The sequence below is a fragment of the Hypanus sabinus genome, chromosome 2, assembly GCF_030144855.1.
Source record: "Hypanus sabinus isolate sHypSab1 chromosome 2, sHypSab1.hap1, whole genome shotgun sequence".
Classification (NCBI taxonomy): Eukaryota; Metazoa; Chordata; class Chondrichthyes; order Myliobatiformes; family Dasyatidae; genus Hypanus; species Hypanus sabinus.
The window spans coordinates 14551415-14574880 of NC_082707.1; positions in this window are offsets into that span (position 1 = coordinate 14551415).

Genomic DNA, 23466 nt, shown 5'->3' on the forward strand with positions numbered 1-23466 from the left:
CCAAATAGTTCCTTACAAAAACATGACTTCGTGTATATAAAAGTTTCCTTTTGGCATAAATATACCTAACACCAGCATTGAAAAGACAGCATAATCTTTCCAGTTCCAGTGACCCGGGGTCAGTTCCCACTGCTGTCTGTAAGGATTTTGTACGTTCTCCCCCTGAATGCATGTGTTTCCCCGGGTAAACCTGTTTCCTCTCACATTCCAAAGATGTACCAGTTGATCATTGTGAATTGCCCGTGATTAGGCTAGGATTAAATCGGAGGATGGTTGTCTGGCATGGCTCGAAGGACAGGGAGGACATTTTTTCTGCTGTAGCGGAATAAATAATATGAAAACAGATAATTTGTTTATGAGACACAACTTTTGAATCTGATTACTCAGCTAACAAAATTGAGTCATTATTCTATTGTAAAATCCTGGAGTTAAATTGCCAAACCACAGTATACGATACTTGGCTTTTACACTTACTTTGTGGAAGTCCTTGTACAGGATTCCCTAAAGATTAACTTGGAAGTTGAGTTAGTGGTATGGAAGGCAAATACAATCTTAGCATTCATTTTGAGACTATTAGAATATAAAAGTAAGCATATAAAGTGCAGGCTTTATAAGGCATTGGTCAGAGTGTGCTTGGAGTACTGTGAGCAATTTTGGGCCCCATCTAAGAAAGGATATGCTGCCATTGGAGAGGGTCCAGAGGAGGTTCATGAGAATGATTAGGGGTATGAAAGGATTAACATATTAGGTAAGTTTGATAGCTCTGTATTGTATTTGCTGGAGTTTAGAAGAATGGGAGGTGGGGGTGGGGGGAAGAATCTAATTGAAACCAATCAAATCTTGCAAGTCCTAGATAGAGTGAATGTTGAGACTATGTTTCCTCTAGCACAGCCTCAAAATAAAATGAACAACTCTTACCATGTCAGGTCACAGATCTCTCAGTGGGTGAGCATCTGGGGGACAGTGACCACCGGTCCCTGGCCTTTAACATTATCATGGAAAAGGATAGATTCAGAGAGGGCAGGAAAACTTTTAATTGGGGAAAGGCAAATTATGAGGCTATAGGGCTAGAACTTGCAGGTGTGGATTGGGATGATGTTTTTGCAGGAAAATGTACTATGGACATGTGGTTGTTGTTTAGGGATCTCTTGCAAGATGTTAGGGGTAAATTTGTCCTTGTGAGGAAGATAAAGAATAGTAGGGTGAAGGAACCACGGGTGACAAGTGAGGTGGAGAATCTAGTCAGATGGAAGAAGGCAGCATACTTGAGGTTTAGGAAGCAAGGATCAGATGAATCTATTGAGGAATATAGGGTAGCAAGAAAGGAGCTTAAGAAGGGGCTGAGGAGAGCAAAAAGGGGGCATGAGAAGGCCTTGGCGAGTAGGGTAAAGGAAAACCCCAAGGCATTCTTCAATTATGTGAAGAACAAAAGATTGATGGGAGTGAAGATAGGACCGATTAGAGATAAAGGTGGGAAGATATGCCTGGAGGCTGTGGAAGTGAGCGAGGTCCTCAATGAATACTTCTCTTTGGTATTCACCACTGAGAGGGAACTTGATGATGGTGAGGACAGTATGATTGAGGTTGATGTTCTGGAGCATGTTGATATTAAGGGAGAAGAGGTGTTAGAGTTGTTAAAATACACTAGGACGGATAAGTCCCCGGGGCCTGACGGAGTATTCCTCAGGCTGCTCCATGAGGCAAGGGAAGAGATTGCTGAGCCTCTGGCTAGGATCTTTATGTCCTCGTTGTCCACAGGAATGGTACCGGAGGATTGGAGGGAGGTGAATGTTGTCCCCTTGTTCAATAAAGGTAGTAGGGATAGCCTGGGTAATTATAGATCAGTGAGTCTTACCTCTGTGGTGCGAAAGCTGTTGGAAAAGATTCTTAGAGATAGAATCTATGGGCATTCTATCTATGAGAGAATCATGGTCTGATCAGGGACAGTCAGCATAGCTTTGTGAAGGGCAGATCGTGTTTAACAATCCTGATAGAGTTCTTTGAGGAGGTGACCAGGCATATAGATGAGGGTAGTGCAGTGGATGTGATCTACATGGATTTTAGTAAGGCATTTGACAAGATTCCACGTGGTAGGCTTATTCAGAAAGTCAGAAGGCATGGGATCCAGGGAAGTTTGGCCAGGTGGATTCAGAATTGGCTTCCCTGCAGAAAGCAGAGGGTCATGGTGGAGGTAGTACATTCAGTTTGGAGGGTTGTGACTAGTGGTGCCCCACAAGGATTGGTTTCTGGGACCTCTACTTTTTGTGATTTCTATTAATGACCTGGATGTTGGGGTAGAAGGGTGGGTTGGCAAGTTTGCAGACAACACAAAGATTGGTGGTGGTGTGAATAGTGTTGAGGATTGTCAAAGATTGCAGGGAGACATTGATAGGATGCAGAAGTGGGCTGAGAAGTGGCAGATGGAGTTCAACCCAAAGAAATGTGAGGTGGTACACTTTGGAAGGACAAACTCCAAGGCAGAGTACAAAATAAATGGCAGGATAGTTGGTAGTGTGAAGGAGCAGAGGGATCTGGGGGTACATGTCCACAGATCCCTGAAAGTTGCCTCACAGGTAGATAGGGTAGTTAAGCAAGCTTAAGGAGTGTTAGCTTTCATAAGTCGAGGGAATTTGGAGAAGGCTGAGAATCAGAACGGGAGTGCTGTGGGAGCCATTTTGATTTTTTCTTCTCATCTGAGTCAAGAGAGGCAGGACTGTGCAGGCGTGTGACATTGGGCAGTGAAGCGCAGAAGACTTAAAAGGAACACAGCCTTATACAGTGGGTAGCGCCATTTGCGGGCTGCAGAGTGAGCCGGGAGCAGAATTAAGGCTTAAGGGCTTTGACTGAATGATCTTAGGCGAAAACAGGCGAGGCAAGGTAGGTTTAGTTTTCCATTTTTCCTGTTATTTGAGGAAAGGGGGAATTATGAGTTTGAGGGCAGCTTGTTGTTCGGTGTCGGATGTGGGAGGTCCTGGAGTTTCCTAGCCTCCCGGATGTCCATATCTGTGCTAGGTGCGCCGAGCTGCAGCTCCTAAGGGTCCGTGTTCAGGAACTGGAGTTGCAGCTCGAGTACCTTAGTCTGGTCAGGGAGAGTGAGGAATTGATAGAGAGGAGTTACAGGCCGATGGTCACACCAGGGCCACGGGAGGCAGACAATTGGGTCACGGTTAGGAGAGGGAAGGGGAAGAGTCAGGTACTGGAGAGTACCCCAGTGGCTGTACCCCTTGATAATAAGTACTCCTGTTGGTGGGGGGGGGGGGGAGACAGCCTACCTGGGGGAAGCGGCAGTGGCCATGTCTCTGGCACAGAGTCCGGCCCTGTGGCTCAGAAGGGTAGGGAAAGGAAGAGGAAGGCAGTAGTAATTGGGGACTCGGTAGAGGCGATTCTGTGGACGCAATCGGGAGACCTGGATGGTAGTTTGCCTCCCTGGTGCCAAGGTCTGGGATGTTTCTGATTGCGTCCAAGATATCCTGAAGTGGGAGGGTGAAGAGCCAGAGGTCGTGGTACATATAGGTACGAATGACACAGGTAGGAAAAGGGAAGAGGTCCTGAAAGGAGAATATAGGAAGGGAGCTAAGAAGAAGGACCACGAAGGTAGTAATCTTGGGATTACTGCCTGTGCCATGCGACAGTGAGAGTAGGAATGGAATGTGGTGGAGGATAAATGTGTGGCTGAGGGATTGGAGCAAGGGGCAGGGATTCAAGTTTCTGGATCATTGGGACCTCTATTGGGGCAGGTGTGACCTGTACAAAAAGTACGGGTTGCACTTGATTCCTCGGGAGACCAATATCCTGGTGGGGAGATTTGCTAAGGCGATTGGGGAGACGTTAAACTAGAACAGTTGGGGGGTGGGAATCAAATTGAAGAGACTAGGAGAGGAGGTTAGTTTGCAAATAGAGAAAGCTTGTAGACAGTGTGTGAGGGAGGATAGGCAGATGATAGAGAAGAGGAGCACTTAGACTGAAGATGTAGGGGAGAAGGAAGAAAAAGAAGATAGTAAAGTTGTTTGCACTGTTAGGGATAAACAGAGAGTAAGAGGTGGAGAATTTTTAAAATGCATTTATTTTAATGCTAGGAGCATTGTGAGAAAGGTGGATGAGAGAGCATGGATTGATAACTGGAAATATGATGTAGCTATTAGTGAAACATGGTTGCAGGAGATGTGTGTTTGGTAACTAATTATTCCTGGATTTCATTGCTTCAGGTGTGATAGAATCGGAGGGGCAAGTGGGGAGGTATTACATTGCTTGTCAGAGAAAATATTACAGCGGTGCTTTGGCAGGTTAGATTAGACGGCTTCTCTAGGGGGACTATTTGGGTGGAATTGAGGAATGGGAAAGGTGTAGTAACACTTACAGGGGTGTATTATAGACCACCTAATGGGGAGCGAGAATTGGAGGAGCCAATTTATAAGGAGATAGCAGATATTTGTAGTAAGCACAAGGTTGTGATTGTGGGAGATTTTGATTTTCCACACATCAACTGGGGAGCCCATTCTGTAAAAGGGCTGGATAGTTTGGAGTTTGTGAAATGTGTGCAGGATAGTTTTTTGCAGCAATACATAGAGGTACCAACTAGAGAAAGGGCAGTGTTGGATCTCCTGTTAGGGAATGAGATAGGTCAGGTGATGGAGGTATGTGTCGGGGAGCACTTCGGGTCCAGTGATCACAATGCCATTAGTTCCTTTTTTCTCATTTTTTTTGTAATTTATTTTTTATTGAAGTTCATCATCAAACAAACATTTCCATAAGATGTATTTCAGGCATTGTACATATATATCATATAATCATATATATCACAAATCTCCACAAAGTATTTATCTGAGGTATACACTTATAGAAAAGAGTGGAAAGAAAAAACAAGCGAAAGGAAAGAACTATGTACAAGTAGGGAGTGATTTTTTTTTACAACATATTCATTGATTTGTGAGAATAAAATCAGGCCTATGAGGCATTATGTAGTTAAACCATTTTTCTCAGTATGAATCAAATTGTTCCAGCTTGTGATTAACAGATGCTGTTATCTTCTCCATTTTGTAAATGTCCATTGTAATTTCCATCCATGTATTTAAAGTTGGGCTCTCCTGTGATATCCATTTCCTAGTAAGAGTCTTTTTACCAACCACCAACAGAATATTCATTAAATATTTATCTCTGTTCAACCATTCTTGAGGTTATATATCCAAAATATATGGTCTTACTCTCTAAGGGTATTTCACATTTAAAGATGACTTGTAGGGCATTGTGTATCTCACTCCAATAGTCTTCAATAACAGGGCAGTCCCAAAAAATATGATAATGATTTGCATTTTGTTTTGCACAATTTCTCCAGCAAACAGGGAGGTTACTATCATAATGGGATTTCTGAGAAGTGTAATAAAATATCTTATCAAGTTTTTCCATCCAAACTCCCTCCATTTCTGTGAACTGGTACACTTCCATTGATACCTCCATATAATAATTATGGAGAGGGATAGGTCTGGACCCAGGGTTGAGATTTTTGATTGGAGAAAGGCTAACTTTGAGGAGATGCAAAAGGATTTAGAAGGAATAAATTGGGACAATTTGCTTTCTGGGAAGGATGTAATAGAGAAGTGGAGATTATTCAAATGTGAAATTTTGAGGGTACAGAATCCTTATGTTCCTGTTTGGTTGAAAGGAAAGGTTAAAATTTTGAGAGAGCCATGGTATTCAAGGGATATTGGAAACTTGGTTCAGAAAAAGAGAGATCTACAATAAATATGGGCAGCATGGAGTAAATGAGGTGCTTGAGGAATATAAAGAATGTAAAAAGAATCTTAAGAAAGAAATTATAAAAGCTAAAAGGAGATATGAGGTTGCTTTGGCAAGTAAGGTGAAAATAAATCCAAAGGGTTTCTACAGTTATATTAATAGCAAAAGGATAGTGAGTGACAAAATTGGTCCCTTAGAGAATCAGAGTGGACACCTATGTGTGGAGCCAAAAGAGATGGTGGAGATTTTGAACAATTTCTTTTCTTCAGTATTCACTAAGGAGAAGGATTTTGAATTGTGTAAGGTAAGGGAAACAAGTAGGGTAGTTATGGAAACCATGATGATTAAAGAAGAGGAAGTACTGGCGCTTTTAAAGGATATAAAAGTGGATAAGTCTCCAGGTCCTGACTGGATATTCCCTAGGACCTTGAGGGAAGTTAGTGCAGAAATAGCTGGGGCTCAGAAATATTTCAAATGTAAATAGAAATGGGGATGGTGCCAGAGGATTGGCGTATTGCTCATGTGGTTCCATTGTTTAAAAAGGGTTCTAAGAATAAACCTAGCAATTATCGGCCTGTGCGTTTCACATCAGTGGTGGGTAAATTAATAGAAAGTATTCTTAGAGATGGTATATATAATTATCTGGATGGACAGGGTCTGATTAGGAATAGTCAATATGGATTTGTGCTTGGAAGATCATGTTTAACAAACCTTATTGAATTCTTTGAAGAGGTTGCTAGGAAAGTTGATGAGGGTAAAGCAGTGGAGGTTGTCTATATGGACTTCAGTAAGGCCTTTGATGATGTTCCATATGGAAGGTTAGTTAGGAAGGTTCAATCGTTAGGTATTAATATTGAAGTAGTAAAATGGATTCAACGGTGGCTAGGTGGGAGATGCCAGAGAGTAGTGGTGGATAACTGTTTGTCAGGTTGGAGGCCGGTGACTAGTGGTGTGCCTCAGGGATCTGTACTGGGTCTAATGTTGTTTGTCATTTACATTAATGATCTGGATGTTGGGGTGGTAAATTGGATTAATAAGTATGTAGAAGATACAAAGATAGGTGGTGTTGTGGATAATGAAATAGGTTTTCAAAGCTTGAAGAGAGATTTAGGCCAGTTAGAAGAGTGGGCTGAAAGATGGCAGATGGAGTTTAATGCTGATAAGTGTGAGGTGCTACATTTTGGTAGGAATAATCAAAATAGGAGATACATGGTAAATGGTAGGGCATTGAGGAATGCAGTAGAACAGAGTGATCTAAGAATAATGGTGCATAGTTCCCTGAAGGTGGAATCTCATGTGAATAGGGTGGTGAAGAAAGCTCTTGGTATGCTGGCCTTTATAAATCCGAGCATTGAGTATAGGAGTTGGGATGTAATGTTAAAATTGTACAAGGCATTGGTGTGGCGAAATTTGGAGTATTGTGTACAGTTCTGGTCATCGAATTATAGGAAAGATGTCAACAAAGTAGGAAGAGTAGAGGAGATTTTCTAGAATGTTACCTGGGTTTCAGCACCTAAGTTACAGAGAAGGATTGAACAAGTTAGGTCTTTATACTTTGGAGCATAGAAGGTTGAGGGGGACTTGATAGAGGTATTAAAATTATGAGGGGGATAGATAGAGTTGGCGTGGATAGGTTTCTTCCATTGAGAGTAGGGGAGATTCAAACAAGAGGACATGAGTTGAGAGTTAGGGGGCAAAAGTTTAGGGGTAACACGAGGGGGAACTTCTTTACTCAGAGAGTGGTAGCAGTGTGGAATGAGCTTCCAGTAGAAGTGGTAGAGGCAGGTTCGACATTGTCATTTAAATAAAATTGGATAGGAATATAGACAGGAAAGGAATGAAGGGTTATAGGCTGAGTGCAGGTAGGTGGGACTAGGTGAGAGTAAGTGTTCAGCATGGACTAGAAAGGCCGAGATGGCCTGTTTCCATGCTATAATTGTTATATGGTTATATGGATAGAGTTTAAGAGTTGTGGGGTAATGATGCAGCTCTATAAAACTCTGGTTAGGCCATACTTGGAATATTGTGTCCAGTTCTGGTCGCCTCACTATAGGAAGGATCTGGAAGCATTGGAAAGGGTACAGAGGAGATTTACCAGGATGCTGCCTGGTTTAGAGAGTATGGATTATGATCAGAGATTAAGGGAGCTAGATCCCTTTACTCTTTGGAGAGAAGGAGGATGAGAGGAGACATGATAGAGTTATACAAGATATTAAGAGGAATAGATAGAGTGGGCAGCCAGCGCCTCATCCCCAGGGCAGCACTGCTCAATACAAGAGCACATGGCTTTAAGGTAAGGGGTGGAAAGTTCAAGGGGGATATTAGAGGAAGAGTTGTTACTCAGAGAGTGGTTGATGCGTGGAATGCACTGCTTGAGTCAGTGGTGGAGGCAGATACACTAGTGAAATTTAAGAGACTACTAGGCAGGTATATGGAGGAATTTAAGGTGGGGGGTTATATGGGAGACAGGGTTTAAGGGTTGGTACAACATTGTGGGCTGATGGGTCTGTACTGTGCTGTATTGTTCTATGTTCTATGTTTAGAACAGAGTTGAACAGTGTGGAGGTTGCTGATTAGTCAGGGCATCAAAGGTTATGGGGAGAAAGCAGGGGAATGGGGTTGAGAGGGACATGGATCAGCCGTGATGGAAGGGTGGAGTAGATTCAATAGTCGAGTCAAGTCAAGTCATTTCGACCATAACTGCTGGTAGAGTACACAGTAAAAACGAGACAACGTTTTTGAGGACCATGGTGCTACATGAAACAGTACAAAAACTACACTGAACTACGTGAAAACAACACAGAAAAAAAGAAACTACACAAGACTGCAGACCCACCCAGGACTGCATAAAGTGCATAAAACAGTGCAGGCATTACAATAAATAATAAACAAGACAATAGGCACAGCAGAGGGCAGTAAGTTGGTGTCAGTCCAGTTTCTGGGTATTGAAGAGTCTGATAGTTTGGGGGAAGAAACTGTTACATAGACTGGTCGTGAGAGCTCGAATGCTCTGGTGCCTTTTCCCTGATGGCAGGAGGGAGAAGAGTTTTTATGAGGGGTGTGTGGGGTCCTTCATAATGCTGTTTGCCTTGTGGATGCAGCATGTAATGAAAATGTCTGTAATGGTGGGAAGAGAGACCCCGATGATCTTCTCAGCTGACATCACTATCCGCTGCAGGGTCTTGCGTTCCGAAATGGTGCAATTTCTGAACCAGGCAGTGATGCAGCTGCTCAGGATGCTCTCAATATAACCCCTGTAGAATGTGATGAAGATGGGGGGGGGGGTGAGCAGTGGGAGATGGACTTATTCAATAGGCTGAATAGCCTAATTCTGCTCCTATGTCATATGGTCTGATATTAGAATGTACCCAATATGTTTGCATGCTCAGATTGTTTTGAAGTTTCTTATCTTCCGTTCTGTTACCATCCATGCAATTTTAATATCTTAGCTAATCCTTTGATTCTTTTTGTTTTTTAACTACATTCCTTACTTGTGTGGCACATTTTTCATTTTAGTTTGATTATATTCATTTAAAACTTCTTACTCTATATTTGGAATTGATAAAGTACTCAAAGGATAATTGAATAGTAAATTAGTACGGAAACGATATAATTAGTCAGACGGCAGCATGTTACTGTGGTGACCCAAGTTCTATCTCTGTTGCTGTCTGTAAGGAGCCCTCACCATGGCTGCAAAGGATTTCTCCAGCTGCTTCAGTTTCCTCCCACAGTCCAAAGACATAGGGGTTAGTAAGTTCATTGGTCACACGAGTGTGTACAGTACTTGGATGTCATGGCCTTATTGGGCCCAGAGGGCCTTTTTTATGTACCTCTAAATTAAAAAAATCCATAGTTGGTAAACAAACTCTGCGACTTACAGACAGACAGACATACTTTATTGATCCCGAGGGAAATTGGGTTTCGTTACAGTCGCACCAACCAAGAATAATGTAGAAATATAGCAATATAAAACCATAAATAATTAAATAATAATGAGTAAATTACGCCAAGTGGAAATAACTCCAGGACCAGCCTATTGGCTCAGGGTGTCTGACACTCCGAGGGAGGAGTTGTAAAGTTTGATGTCCACAGGCAGGAATGACTTCCTATGACAATCAGTGTTACATCTCGGTGGAACGAGTCTCTGGCTGAATGTACTCCTGTGCCTAACCAGCACATTATGGAGTGGATGGGAGTCATTGTGCAGTATGGCATGAAACTTGGACTGCCTCCTCTTTTCAGACACCACCGTCAGAGAGTCCAGTTCCACCCCCACAACATCACTGGCCTTACGAATGAGCTTATTGATTCTGTTGGTGTCTGCTACCCTCAGCCTGCTGCCCCAGCACACAACAGCAAACATGATAGCACTAGCCACTACAGACTCATAGAACATCCTCAGCATCGCCCGGCAGGTGTTAAAGGACCTCAGTCTCCTCAGGAAGTTGAGACAGCTCTGACCCTTCTTGTAGACAGCCTCAGTGTTCTTTGACCAATCCAGTTTATTGTCAATTCGTATCCCCAGGTATTTGTAATCCTCCACCATGTCCACACTGACCCCTTGGATGGAAACAGGGGTCACCGTTGCCTTAGCCCTCCTCAGGTCCACCACCAGCTCCTTAGTCTTTTTCACATTAAGCTGCAGATTATTCTGCTCACACCATGTGACAAAGTTTCTCACCGTAGCCCTGTACTCTGCCTCATCTCCCTTGCTGATGCATCCAACTATGGCAGAGTCACCAGGAAACTTCTGAAGATGGCAAGACTCTGTGCAGTAGTTGAAGTCCAAGGTGTAGATGGTGAAGAGAAAGGGAGAAATTTCTTTTTAATAGATCAACTTGCATAACTAAATTCTGTTGCAAACAGTTGAATTGTCATAGGGATAAGATTATGCATCTATTTAAAGTGCAAAACCTGCAAATGCTGTAAATGTGAAATAAACTACTCACCTGGTCAGCAGCACCTATGGAGAGAGCAACAAAGTTAGCACTTCAGTCAATGACCCGAAGGACACCTGTTCTACTAATTCTAAACCACTTGAAATGTTTAACCCTGTTTCTCTGTCACTGATTGCTATACAGGTGTTCCCAACTTCTTTATGCCATGGACCAAAACAATTAAGCAATGGGTCTGTGGACCCTGAGGTTGGTAACACTTGTACTATAATTATTTCAGTACTTTCTGTTTTTATTTGTGAACAATTTGTGTGGTTTTGCACTTAATCTTATTTAGTGATATTTTCCACTGCTTTGTTGAACTTTGAACTAATTTGCTTTCAACATCAGTGCTTCTAAGCACTGTGATGATTTGTGTGAATGGAATTACTTCTGGCTGTACTAAAATTGGAAATGCAGTGGATCTGAATCTTACGTTGTTTAACAGATTTAAAAGGAAATGACCCAAGTCAGTAACCAGGGCTATAGAATACTAGGAGATGTTCTCCCACAGTTCTTGAGAGATGAGTGAATTGAGTATATAGATTAGTAATTGCTCGAATAAATACTGTCACCTTTCTGTGAGAGGTGTGATACTTAGATTTAATGGCATTGGAAAGCTATCATTGCTATATACACACATTCAATTGCCACTTTATTGATATGTCCTGTACCAAATAAAGTGGCCATTAAGGATATGTTTGTGATCTCCTATTACTGTAGCCCATCCACTTCCAGGTTCAACGTGTTGCACATTCAGAGCTGCTCTTCTGCACACCATTGTTGTAATGCATGTTATTCAAATTACTGTCACCTCCCTGTCAGCTTGAACAAGACCAGCCTTTCTCTTCTGATCTCTCTCATTAACAAGACATTTTTTTTCCCCTCAGAACTGCCACTCACTGGATGTTTTTTCTCGCACTGTTGTCTGTATACTCTAGAGACTGTGTGTGAAAATCACCGGAGATGAGCAGTTTCTGAGATACTCAAACCACACCATCTGGCACTAACAATTATTCCACGGTCAAAATCACTTAGGTCACATTTCTTTCCCATTCTGATGTTTGGTCTGAACAACAATCGAAACTCTTGACCATGTTTGCATGCTGTTAATCTGTTAAAGTTCTGCCAATTTCATACACTATCCTGGTGTATATCAGCCATGATCTTATTGAATGGTGGGGCAGGCTTGATGGGCTGGATGGCCTACTCCTGCTCCTATTTCTTATGTTCTTACGTTCTTTAGACTTTTAAAAATGTTTTTAAAAAGGCTGCAGTAAATAGTGTCTGGATGTAGCTGAACTATGGCTACCAACTTGATTAGTACTCTTGGTTAGTAAGGGTGTCAAAGGTTACAGGGAGAAAGCAGGATAATGGGGTTGAAGTTTACTAAATCAGTCATGATCAAATGACAGAGCAAGAGTGATAGGCTGGATGGCCTGATTCTTCTTGAACAACCCAATTATGGGTCCAATTTGAACTGCAAGTTACAATGATTAATGTAACAGTGACCTTTTCTTTGAGGTGTATTATCACCAAGCTTATGATCCAGATATTGTATTTTTCTTTAAAGTTGCCCCCAATAGACACAAGGGTTATTGCTGGTGGTCAGCTAATGCATCTGCAGTGCTTGGCCAGTGACAGCCTGGTTCCTGAGCACCTTTCACACAAAATGAGTTCAGTGGTTGTATTTCTAATTTTTTTCTGAGATCTGTGCAATTTCTACAAATACAATGTAAATACAAATACAATATAGCTGTAGTTCAAAATGTTGCTTATATTTCAATTTGTATATCAAGAAAAATGGTTCAAGGATGCTGGATAAAACCCTGTAATTAATGTTTTAATCAGTACTTTGTTATATTAGATTGTACATAAGTGTATTTTGGTCTCGTGTATCTGGAACACAGAAGAAAAGGACTCTAACTTCTGGTAATTTTTCCCCTCTCCCCCTTCTTCAATTCCCCACACTGGCTCTCCTCTTATTTTCTCCTGCTTATCACCCCCATCTGGTGCCTCTGCTCCTCCCCTTACTCCCATGGTCCATGCTCCTCTCTGATCAGAGTTCTTCTCCAGTCTTTTGCCTTTTGCATATATGCGCTCCCAGATTCTCACTTCATCCTCCCTCTCCCACCACCCTACCTTCCTCCTCACTTGGCTTCTCCTATCACCTGCCAGCTTGTCCTGCTTCCCCTTCCCCCATTGTCCTATCCTGGCTTCTTCCCCTCTTTCTTTCCAGTCCCGATGAAGGGTCTCAGCTTGAAATGTTAACTGTTGCAGAAAAAAAGGCTTGATCAGAGTAGTAATCTTTGTTATTATAGCTACTCTGTGCATTTTGAAGATGCTGTGTGTATGTCAACATTACCTTAACCCAAAAAGGCATCCAGTGGAAGAAGTAATCTTGTGATTGCCTGAATAATGACATGGATATTTTACCAATATTGACCTCGGAAAATTAAGGGAGATTTTCTGTTGTCTTGTCAGTATAACTACAGTGATAAACATCAAATATTTAGAGATGCACAGCACCTAGCTATTGTAATGTAAGATATCTTAAACATAAGAATGTCTGCAGATGCTGGAAATCCAAAGCAACACACACAAAATGCTGGAGGAACAGCAGGTCAGGCAGCAGCTATGGAAATGAATAAACAGTCGAACATTTTGGGCCGAGACCTTTTTCAGAACTGGAAAGAAAGGGGGAAGATGCCAGGAAAAAAAGATGGAGAGGTGGAGGGGAAGGAGAGTAGCTGGAAGCTGATCAGTGAAGCCAGGTGTGTAGGAAAGATGAAGGAGTTGAATCTGATAGGAGAGGGAAGTGGAGTATAGGAGAAAAGGAAGGAGGAGGGGACCCAGGGGGAAGTGATGGGTAGGTGAGATGTTAAGAGGCCAGAGTAGGGAATAGAAGGGGGGGGGATTTTTTTATCTGTAGGAGAAATCGATATTTATGCCATCAGGCCGGGCAGTATATAAAATGTTGCTCCTCCACCCTGATGTCTGATATCTGTTGTATTTATTTTCTTGTATAATCAGCATACTGAACTAAAATTGTGATAGTTTATGCTCTGCATGTAACCAGCAATTTACATTTTTGTACTTTGCTTATCTTTGTATTAAGGCCATGATCAACAAATAAAAATCTTAATCCAAAGATATTTCAGGCAGAACAGCATGCACAGTTGGTCTGCAATTGTGGTTATCCATCATGTCCAATGATGATAGGAAAACTTTACAGGAGAGTTCTTGAAGTGGAAAAGCCATTTAACTGGGGCAGTTCCACCTTCTCAACCTCTGAACTCCAGGTTCAGTGGTATGTAGTGGATGACCGTGAAATCTTTTGTGCCTTGTTATACCCTTCACTCTCCACGGATCTCATCTGCTCAGTTCACTGGAGCTGACTTCACGTGCCGGGACAGGCATGTCCCCATCTCACCAGGTTCAGCTCACCTGTTGAAGTGGTGTACTGGGGTGTGGCTGCTGTCACATACAAAGAGCTACCTGGAGCCACAGGTGAGAACTGAGTGTCAAGTGGGGACCAAAGGTGAGAGAACTGCCCCGGAAATACATGACAAGCCTCTTCACCAGAGGTACTAACTCTTCCTGGGCACCCCATTAGTTTAAAATATAAATGATTAAAACTAGCACAGAATATCGTTAGCTTTAAATGTTTGTGCTTTGTCTTGCAGCACAACTCCAGGAAGCACTGGGGGAAATTGGGGACAGGCAGTATGATAACTTTACTAATCCATTTAATTCCTTCTGGTTCACTTTCTTTCATGTCATTTCTATTAAAACTCTCCAAGGCAAAAATATCCTTCCATGGGTAAAGAAAGCAAAACCATTCAGGTGTATACACTTAGTGGCCACTTCATTGGTTACCTCCTGTACCTAATAAAGTGGCCTCCACACCATATGTCTGTGGTCTTCTGCTGCTGTAGCTCATCCACTTCAAGGTTCTATGTGTTGTACATTTAAAGGTGTTCTTCTGTGCACCACTGTTGTAATGTGTGGTTATTTGAGTCACTGTCGCCTTCCTATCAACTTGAACCACTCTGGCCATTCTCCTCTGAATTCTTACTAACAAGGTGTTTTTGCCCACAGAACTGCCGCTCACTGGATGCTTTTTGTTTTTGCACCATTCTCTATAAGTTCTAGAGAATGTTGTGTGTGAAAATCCCAGGAGATGTACAGTTTCTGAGGTACACAAATCATTCTGTCTGGCACCAACAATTATCCCATAGTCAACGTCACTTAGGTCACATTTCTTCCCTATTTTTTAATGTTTAGTCTGAACAATAACTGAACCTCTTGACCATGTCTGCATGTTTTTATGCATTGAGCTGATACCACATGATTGGATAATTAGACATTTGCATTAACGAGCAGGTATACAGGTATGCCTAATAAAGTGGCTACAGAGTGTATATAATTATAGCTGGATTTCTTACCCAATCTTCCTTGAAGGTTAGAAGCCATGAAATGAAGTCTTGGGCATGGACAATCTCTGCAAGTGATACAGTGTGATATTGTTTTAATGACCACATCTGGTTATGAAGTCCCTGTGCTGCTGAGTATTACAAAGTGATTTAATGAAAATACTCACAATTGAAAAATATCCAGAAAATAAATTTCAAAACTAGACCCAATCTGGATTTTTTTTGGAATAAACAGTAAATCAAAAGTGATTTAAAAAAAAATTAAGTAACTGAAGAGAAATGAATGAAAATGAAGCAATTCTTAAGTAATAATCTCACCCATCTCTGCTGCACTGAAAACCTTGCCTTTCCCCCATCAGGAATATTCACAACCGGCTCAAGTGTAGGATGGCATTCTGCAATGACCAATGATCTATACGATAGGCATTTGGCGAGGGATGGAGGTTGATAGGGACTGGACATCCATAGTAAAAATAAGATGATCGGGGCCAGGGAACTTGAAATTATTGAAAAGATCAAGACTCTGCCCTCCGCACAAGGACATGTAAGACACAGTTTCTTTATGTCTGCCTTTAATCTCTCCCTTTTCTGACTTAAACTTAGTCTCAGATCAGCATTATTGGTTTGTCAACTCTTAGAACACATTCGACTTCATACATTAAAACAAAATGGGAGAAGGAAGGAGGGATAATTATATCAGAGGAAGAATGGACAACAATATGGAGGTATCAATGGAAGTGTACCAGTTCACAGAAATGGAGGGAGTTTAGATGGAAAAACTTGACAAGATATTTTATTACATCCTCTCAGAAATCCCATTATGATAGTAACCTCCCAGTTTGCTGGAGAAATTGTGGAAATCAAAATGCAAATCATTATCATATTTTTTGGGACTACCCTGTATCAAAAACTATTGGAGTTGGATACACAATGCCCTACAAGACATCTTTAAATGTGAAATACCCTTAGAGAATAAGACCATATATTTTGGATAGATACCTCAAGAATGGTTGAAAAGAGATAAATATTTAATGAATATACAGTTGGTGGCTGGTAAAAAGACTCTTATTAGGAAATGCCTATCACAGGAGAGCCCAACTTTAAATACATGGACGGAAATTACAAAGGACATTTACAAAATGGAGAAGATAACGGCATCTGTTAATCATAAGCTGGAACAGTTTGATTCATACTGGGAAAAATAGTTTACCACATAATGCCTCATAGGCCTGAATTTATTCTCTCAAATCAATGAATATGTTGTAAAAAAAGATCACTCCCTACTTGTACATAGTTGTTTTTTTACTTTTGCTTGTTTTTTCTTTCCACTCTTTTCTATTCCTCAGATAAATACTTTGTGGAGATTTGTGATATATATGATTATATGATATATATGTACAATGTCTGAAATACATCTTATGGAAATGTTTGTTTGATGAACTTCTATAAAAAGTTTTTTTTAAAAAAGGAATAACTCAATTAAAAGAGAAATTTGAGGGAAAATTGACCCTCTGAGCATTGATCTTAAAGAAGTCAGTCAAAATGCTGCTGACCTTTCTTCATGTTTGGAAAAATCTCAACAATAGATCATTGATCTCGAAGCTCGATCACGTTGGAACAATATTCGAATTGTTGGATTAAAAGAGAAATCAGAATCTGCCGACACACTGGATTATTTGGCAAAAATGTTTCAATCTTTATTTCCGGAGGTTTGTTTGCTACCTCTGGATATCGAAATGGCTCACAGAATCGGCACTTTAAAACTTTTGGATCAAGGTAAAAACTGAAAAATTGTTGTGCGTTTTCTCTGTTTCAGAGACAAAGATGGTATTATTAAGCTGGCGAGAAAAAAAAGGCTGTTTCAGTATCAAGATTCAGAGATTCGCTTTTTTGAAGATTGTCCACGCAAAATTGTTAAGTGGCATGCTGGATTTGCATTGGTTATGAAATTAGCATATCAAAAACTCCACTGCTCCTGTATCCAGCTAAATTAAGGCTTTTGGTCAAAAAGTCTGGCGCTCATATTTTTGATGACCCAGTCATTGCGTTTTATTAACTCTTTACCTAATGAATCTGATAACGAGTCTGAAGCCTGATTTGATGGCTACAGAAAGTCTTTACCTTAAAATGCATTTTAATCTCTGAAAAAGACTGGTTTGGATGGTTTAATCTCAGAAGACATGGCGGGAGAACTGTTGATAAATTTGAACTATCTAGAATTGTTTTTCTGCAGCATTTAAATGAATTGTTTTTTTGTTCCGTATGCTTTAGTAATGATCTTTTAAGTAATTATTTGGATTTCCTTATGTTTTAAAGATAGATTGGACAATTTAAAGATGGTGATTGTTTTTCTTTGGTGCAAATATTTCAAGAATTGTTTAGGTTGTGTTTTTCTTCCTTTATCTAATATTATGAGGGTGACTTTCAAAATTGAAGGTCATTTTGTTTTACAAGAAAAAAACTTTCCTTCCAAGTTAATTATATTGAGATATATGTCGACTGTAATGAGTTTTATGTTTGGTAGAAGGAGATAGAGATTTCTGAGGTAGGCGGAGTTTGTATTTGCATCTATGCTTTTCTTGGGGCTTGCGTCGACTGATATTGACTTGTTTCTGGGCTTTGTAGTTTGGGTGTTTTTTTCTTCATTTTTATCCTCATTATGGCATACACTAATTATTTTTATTGTTGTTCATCTCCGCCATTTTCAACTACCTTATCCTGACATGTATCTAACTACTCGTTTTAGATACAAAGGTTCATGATGATATCTAAACAACTAAATGTTTTAACTTGGAATGTTCCTGGTTGGAATCATCCATAAGCATAAGAAAACATTTAAAGTTATTAACTGATATAATCTTTGCTCAAGAGACGCATATCAGGTTATGTGATAAAAATTGATTTTTTAAATTTTGGAAGTGTTCTCAGTTTCATAAAAACTCCCAGATTAAAACTAGAGGTGTCTCTATTTTTATTGATTCCACTATCTGTTTCAATCAGGAGGATATTATAGCCGATATTAATCGTAGATTTTTGATTGTTAAAGGAATAATTTGTAATAGGAAAATGGTTTTGGTTAATATTTATGGACCAAATATTGATGATCACTCATTTTTTAAAGCTGTTTTTGCTCTATTACCTGATTTAAATGAATATCTGTTATTAATGGGTGATGATTTTAATACCTGTTTAAATCCTTTAATGGATAAATCATCATCCAAACATCAACTCTCTAATCGTTCTGCATCACTTATTAATAATCACTTATTAATCACTTTTTAATTTATTATGGTTTAATTGAGGTCTGGAGGCATATGCACCCTAGTGATAGCGAATATTTTTTCTCACATGTTCATAAGAAATATGTGAAATCAACTATCTTATAGTCGACCCTCGACTTTTATTTAATGTTCAGAAATGTGAGTATGATGCAATTGCTATGTCTGATCATTCTCCTTTAAACGTAGTATTTGAAATGAAAGATGTTGTTTCTACCAGACCATTTTGGTGTTTTCCAGAACATTTATTACAAAGTGCAGAATTTGTTGAGTTTATTGCAACTCAGATAGAAGAGTTATTTTTTCTCTTTTATAATGCAGGAAACGTCTCAAAGTTAGTAATTTGGGATACATTAAAAGCTTATTTACGTGGTCCAATTATTTCGTATATAGCTAAATTTAAGAAACAAACAAGAATGGAATTAGATAAAATCTCTAAACAAATTAAAGAATTAGATAACATCAATGCAATCTCTACAAATGTTGTTTCATTTAAAGGAAGATTATAATTACAATCACAGTATAATTTATTACTAACATATCCTATTGAAGGATATTTGCTTAAATCGAAAAGTCAATTTTACAGATTTGGGGTTAAAAATAATAAGCTCTTTAGCTTCCCAATTAAGAGCAGCTAGAGCTAGAGGACATATTTTAAAGATTCTTAAAAATAATGGAGATTTAGCCAGTAACCATGAGGGTATTAATAATACTTCTCAAGATTTTCACTTTTATAGATCTCAATTTCCTGCAGATTCCTCCAAAATGAAGGCTTTTTTTTTACATAAGATTAAATTTCCACAAATTTCTGTTGAAGATCAATAGTTGCTTGATGCTCCAATTACCTAGCATGAAATTCAGAAAGCTATTTTATCAATGCAATCAGGTAAAGCTCCTGGACTTGATGGTTATTCGATGGGATTTTACAAAAAAATTACTTTTTCCGTATCTCTTGGAAATATTTCAGGAATCCTTTGAGAAGGGTAATTTAACTTCTTTTTTTGAAGCATCTATTTCCTTAATTCTTAAAAATGATAAAGATCCTGTTGAATGTTCATCATATAGAACTATTTTGCTATTAAATGTGGATGCAAAAATTCTCTCTAAAATAATGGCTAATCGCTCGGAAAATACTTTAAGTAAAATCATCTCTGTGGATGAAACCGGCTTTATTCCTCTCTCTCTAATGTTTGGAGATTGATGAACATTATATATTCACCATTATCTAAGCAACCTCAATGTGTTATCTCTCTCAATGCAGAAAAGGTATTTGATAGAGTTGAGTGGTCATATTTGTTTAAAGTATTAGAAACATTTGGTTTTGGTAATAATTTTAATAGGTGGATTCAAGTGATTTATTCAGAACCCTATTGCCACGGTCATTACTAATAATTACAGGTCTTTTTTTCCACTTTTTCGTGGTACTAGAGAGGGATGTCCATTAAGCCCTTTATTATTTAATCTTGTATTGGAGCCTTTAGTTTTAACATTACATGAAGCTAAAATATTCATGGTATCTCTATGAATGGAACCATACATAAGATTTCTCTTTATGCAGATGATCTTTTGATTTTTATTTCGAATCTTGAGGAATCAATTCCTAATCTTTTGAAAACACTTAAAGATTTTGGTAAATTTTCAGGATATAAACTTAACTTGAATGAAAGTGAATTGTTTCCATTAAATGCCCCTGTTAGTATATATAATGATATTCCTTTTAGAATTGTTAATACATTTAGATATTTAGGTATTATAATTACTAAAAAATATAAAGCTCTTTATAAAGCTAATATTGTTCCTTTAACGGACTCCATGAGACAACTATTTTCTAGATGGAATCTACTTACTCTTTCTTTAATAGGTCGTATCCATGCTGTGAAAATGATTTTTCACAGATTTTTCACAGATACCTAGATTTTTATATATTTTCCAAATACCTATCTTTTTAACTAAAAAATGTTTCGATCAAATTGACTATCTTATTTCTTCCTTTATTTGGAAGAATAAGAGACCAAGAATTAACAAGTATCATTTACAAAAATCCAAAAAAAGATGGTGGACTTGCACTTTCTAATTTAAGACTATTATTAGGCTGTGAATATTAGACAATTATGTTTTTAGTTATACTGGCTCGATAAGAACCAAAAACCACTATGGGTTGATTTGGAATTAAAAGCTGTTAAACAATTTCATTTAACTTCAATATTAGGAGCTCCATTACCTTTACAGCTGTATAAAATTTCAAATTTAAATCTTTACATGATTATTAAACAATCCCTATGGATTTGGGTTCAGTTTCACAATTTTTAAAATTTTAAACAATTTAAGTTGTCTAGTTTTTATATCGAAACTTTTCATTTAAACCTTGAATAACCGACCCCATTTTTCTCCTATGGAGAAATAAAGGGATCCGTTCTTTTACAGATTTATTTTGTGATGGTTGATTGATGACTTTTGAACAGTTAATTAGCAAATATTCTCTCGTTCATACACATTTTTTGCAATATTTTCAGGTTAGACATTTTTTACAACAATATTTACCTAAGTTTCCATATTTACAGGAATCTAATTTGTTGGATACCATTTTGAAGTTGAATCCTTTAGTGAGAGTTTCCATTAGCAGAATTTATAATTTATTTTTGTTACGAAAAGAGAACCTACCACTAAAGATTAAACAAGTTTGGGCGAGAGAACTTAATATGACCTTTGTTAATGAAGATTGGCTTCGAGTTTTGAAAAACATAAATTCTTCTTCTATATGTGCCAACCACTGTTTAATTCAATTTAAAATTGTTTATCGTTATTATTTAACAAAGGAGAGACTACCTAAAATATTTCCTAGTATAGACAACTACTGTGATAGATGTAAAACTGAAGTAGATACCTTGTCATAAATGTTCTGGTCATGTTCTTCATTAAAATTGATTTGGAAATCTTTATTTTCTACAATTTCTAAAGCTCTGAAAATTAATTTACAACCTAATATATTGACTGTTCTATTTGGAATAGTTCCGCATCATATTCAGGGTATTTCATCTTCAGATCAACATGTAATTGCATTTGTTACATTATTGGCAAGAAGGGCTATTTTATTAAAATGGAAAGATATCTCTTCCCCGAGATTAATTGAATGGTTTTCTCAAGTAATGTTATGTCTCAGTTTGGAAAAAATTAGTAGAACTTTTGATCCCTGATTCGATTTTGAGAGAAGATATTATATTACCAAATATTACCATTTAATTTGAATTATTCTATATGGCTTCCTTCCAATTTTATTTTTTTTATAAACATGAATTGGCGGTTGATGACTCTTTTTCTTTATATATTTAGATGGTGGTTAAACGTATTGCTCTGGGGGGTTGATTCCTAATGTTTTTTTCCCTTCTTTTGTAGTCAGTGGGTTTTTTTCCCTAGTTAGACGGGGTTCATTTTTTCCCTCCTTTTTCCTATATATATATATTTTTTCCATTTTTATATATTACAATCAGCTTTATTTCTTCAACTTTATTAATTGTATATCTATAAATCTGTTGAAGTTTTGTATAATTTTATTGTTGTAGTAGATTATGTACCAATAAAAAGATTCTTAAAATGAAAATGAAAAGATCAAGAGCATGCGAAGTGTCACCGATGTAGGTAGGAAGGGATTGGGGGGGGAGGGGTAGGTAAGAGCTAGAAACTGGTGGTCCAGAGTGGGAAGTATGAGGTTGGTGGCAGTGGATGGCAGATCCCCGGAATTCATAAAGTCGATGATGGCCTGGTGACAATGTGGGAGACAATGGCCTGGTGCTCCTTAGTGAGGTCCGCTCGAGGGGTAAGTAAGAGGGGTAAGTAAGAGTCTGCCATTTGTCGCCCGGTCTCAGCAAGGTAGAGGTTAGTCGCCAGACAACTACAGCACCCGTTTCATCTGCGGGTTTGATGGTCAAGTTAGGATTAGTGCGGAGAGAGTAGAGGGCAGCGTCTTCGGAAGGAGCGATGTTGGAACTGGAGAGAGGAGTGGTGAAGTCAAGACGGTTGATGTCCCGTTGGTAGTTAGCAGAAGACAAGAGCGGGGTGTCCAGAAAGAGGAAGGGGGTTGAAGACAGGAGAAGAGGTAATCAGTGCTGGGTGGAGAGTCCTGGTCCAAGAAGTAAGCCCGGAGACAGAGGAAGCGGAGGTAGAGCTCTGCGTTATGGCGGGCGCAGAATTCACTGAGGTGTGGGTGCAAGGAAACACAACGTTCTGCCTCAGAGAGGAAGGTCGGAGGGGATGATGATGACCAGGCACAGCTGAGAGCTGGGATTAGAGGAGGGAAGGGGGATGGCAGTGTCAGAGGAGAGGGGAGGGTTGAGGTGTTCAGCGAAGGTGGGTGAGAGGAAGATGGAGTCTCCAAGAGCTGGCGGTGGGACCCGAGAGAAATGGGATTGCGGAGTGGTGGTGGGGAAGGGGAGATTGTGTTTCAGCGGCAGCGGGTAAAGACCCGGCCGGGAAGTGCTGTTGGTTAAGGCCGGAGTCGTTGCAGGTTGCGCAATAAAAATGATTCTGGTAGACTGCTTCTGCCAGTCTGATATGTCAAGCGAGTCTTAAGGCAAGGTTTCAACAGATCCTTTCATCTCTCAAATGTTGCTGAGTTCGTCCAGCAGATGGCGCATTACTCCAGATTCCAGCCTCTGCAGACTCTTGTGTCTCCATACAACAGTCGGTGGTTTATATCCGCGGTCTGAAAGGATTGGATCCATGCACGTTGAAACACGGGAAAGAGATTGCACAGGCACAGTTGTACTTCATGCAAGTAGGAACAGAATCGGATTTACTATCACTGAGATACGTCGTGAAATTTGTTGTTTTGCAGCAGTAGTATAGTGCAAAACATAAAAAGTTAAAATAAATATATTCAGTGGCCACTTTATTAGGTACACCTGCACACCCAGTCGATAATGCAAATAACTAATATACTAATCACGTGACAGCAACTCAATGCATAAAAGCATTCAGACTTGGTCAAGAACTCCAGTTGTGTTCAGACCAGACATTAAAAATGTGATCGAAGTGACCGTGGAATGAATGTTGGTGCCAGACGGGTTTTTGAGTATCTCAGCAACTGCT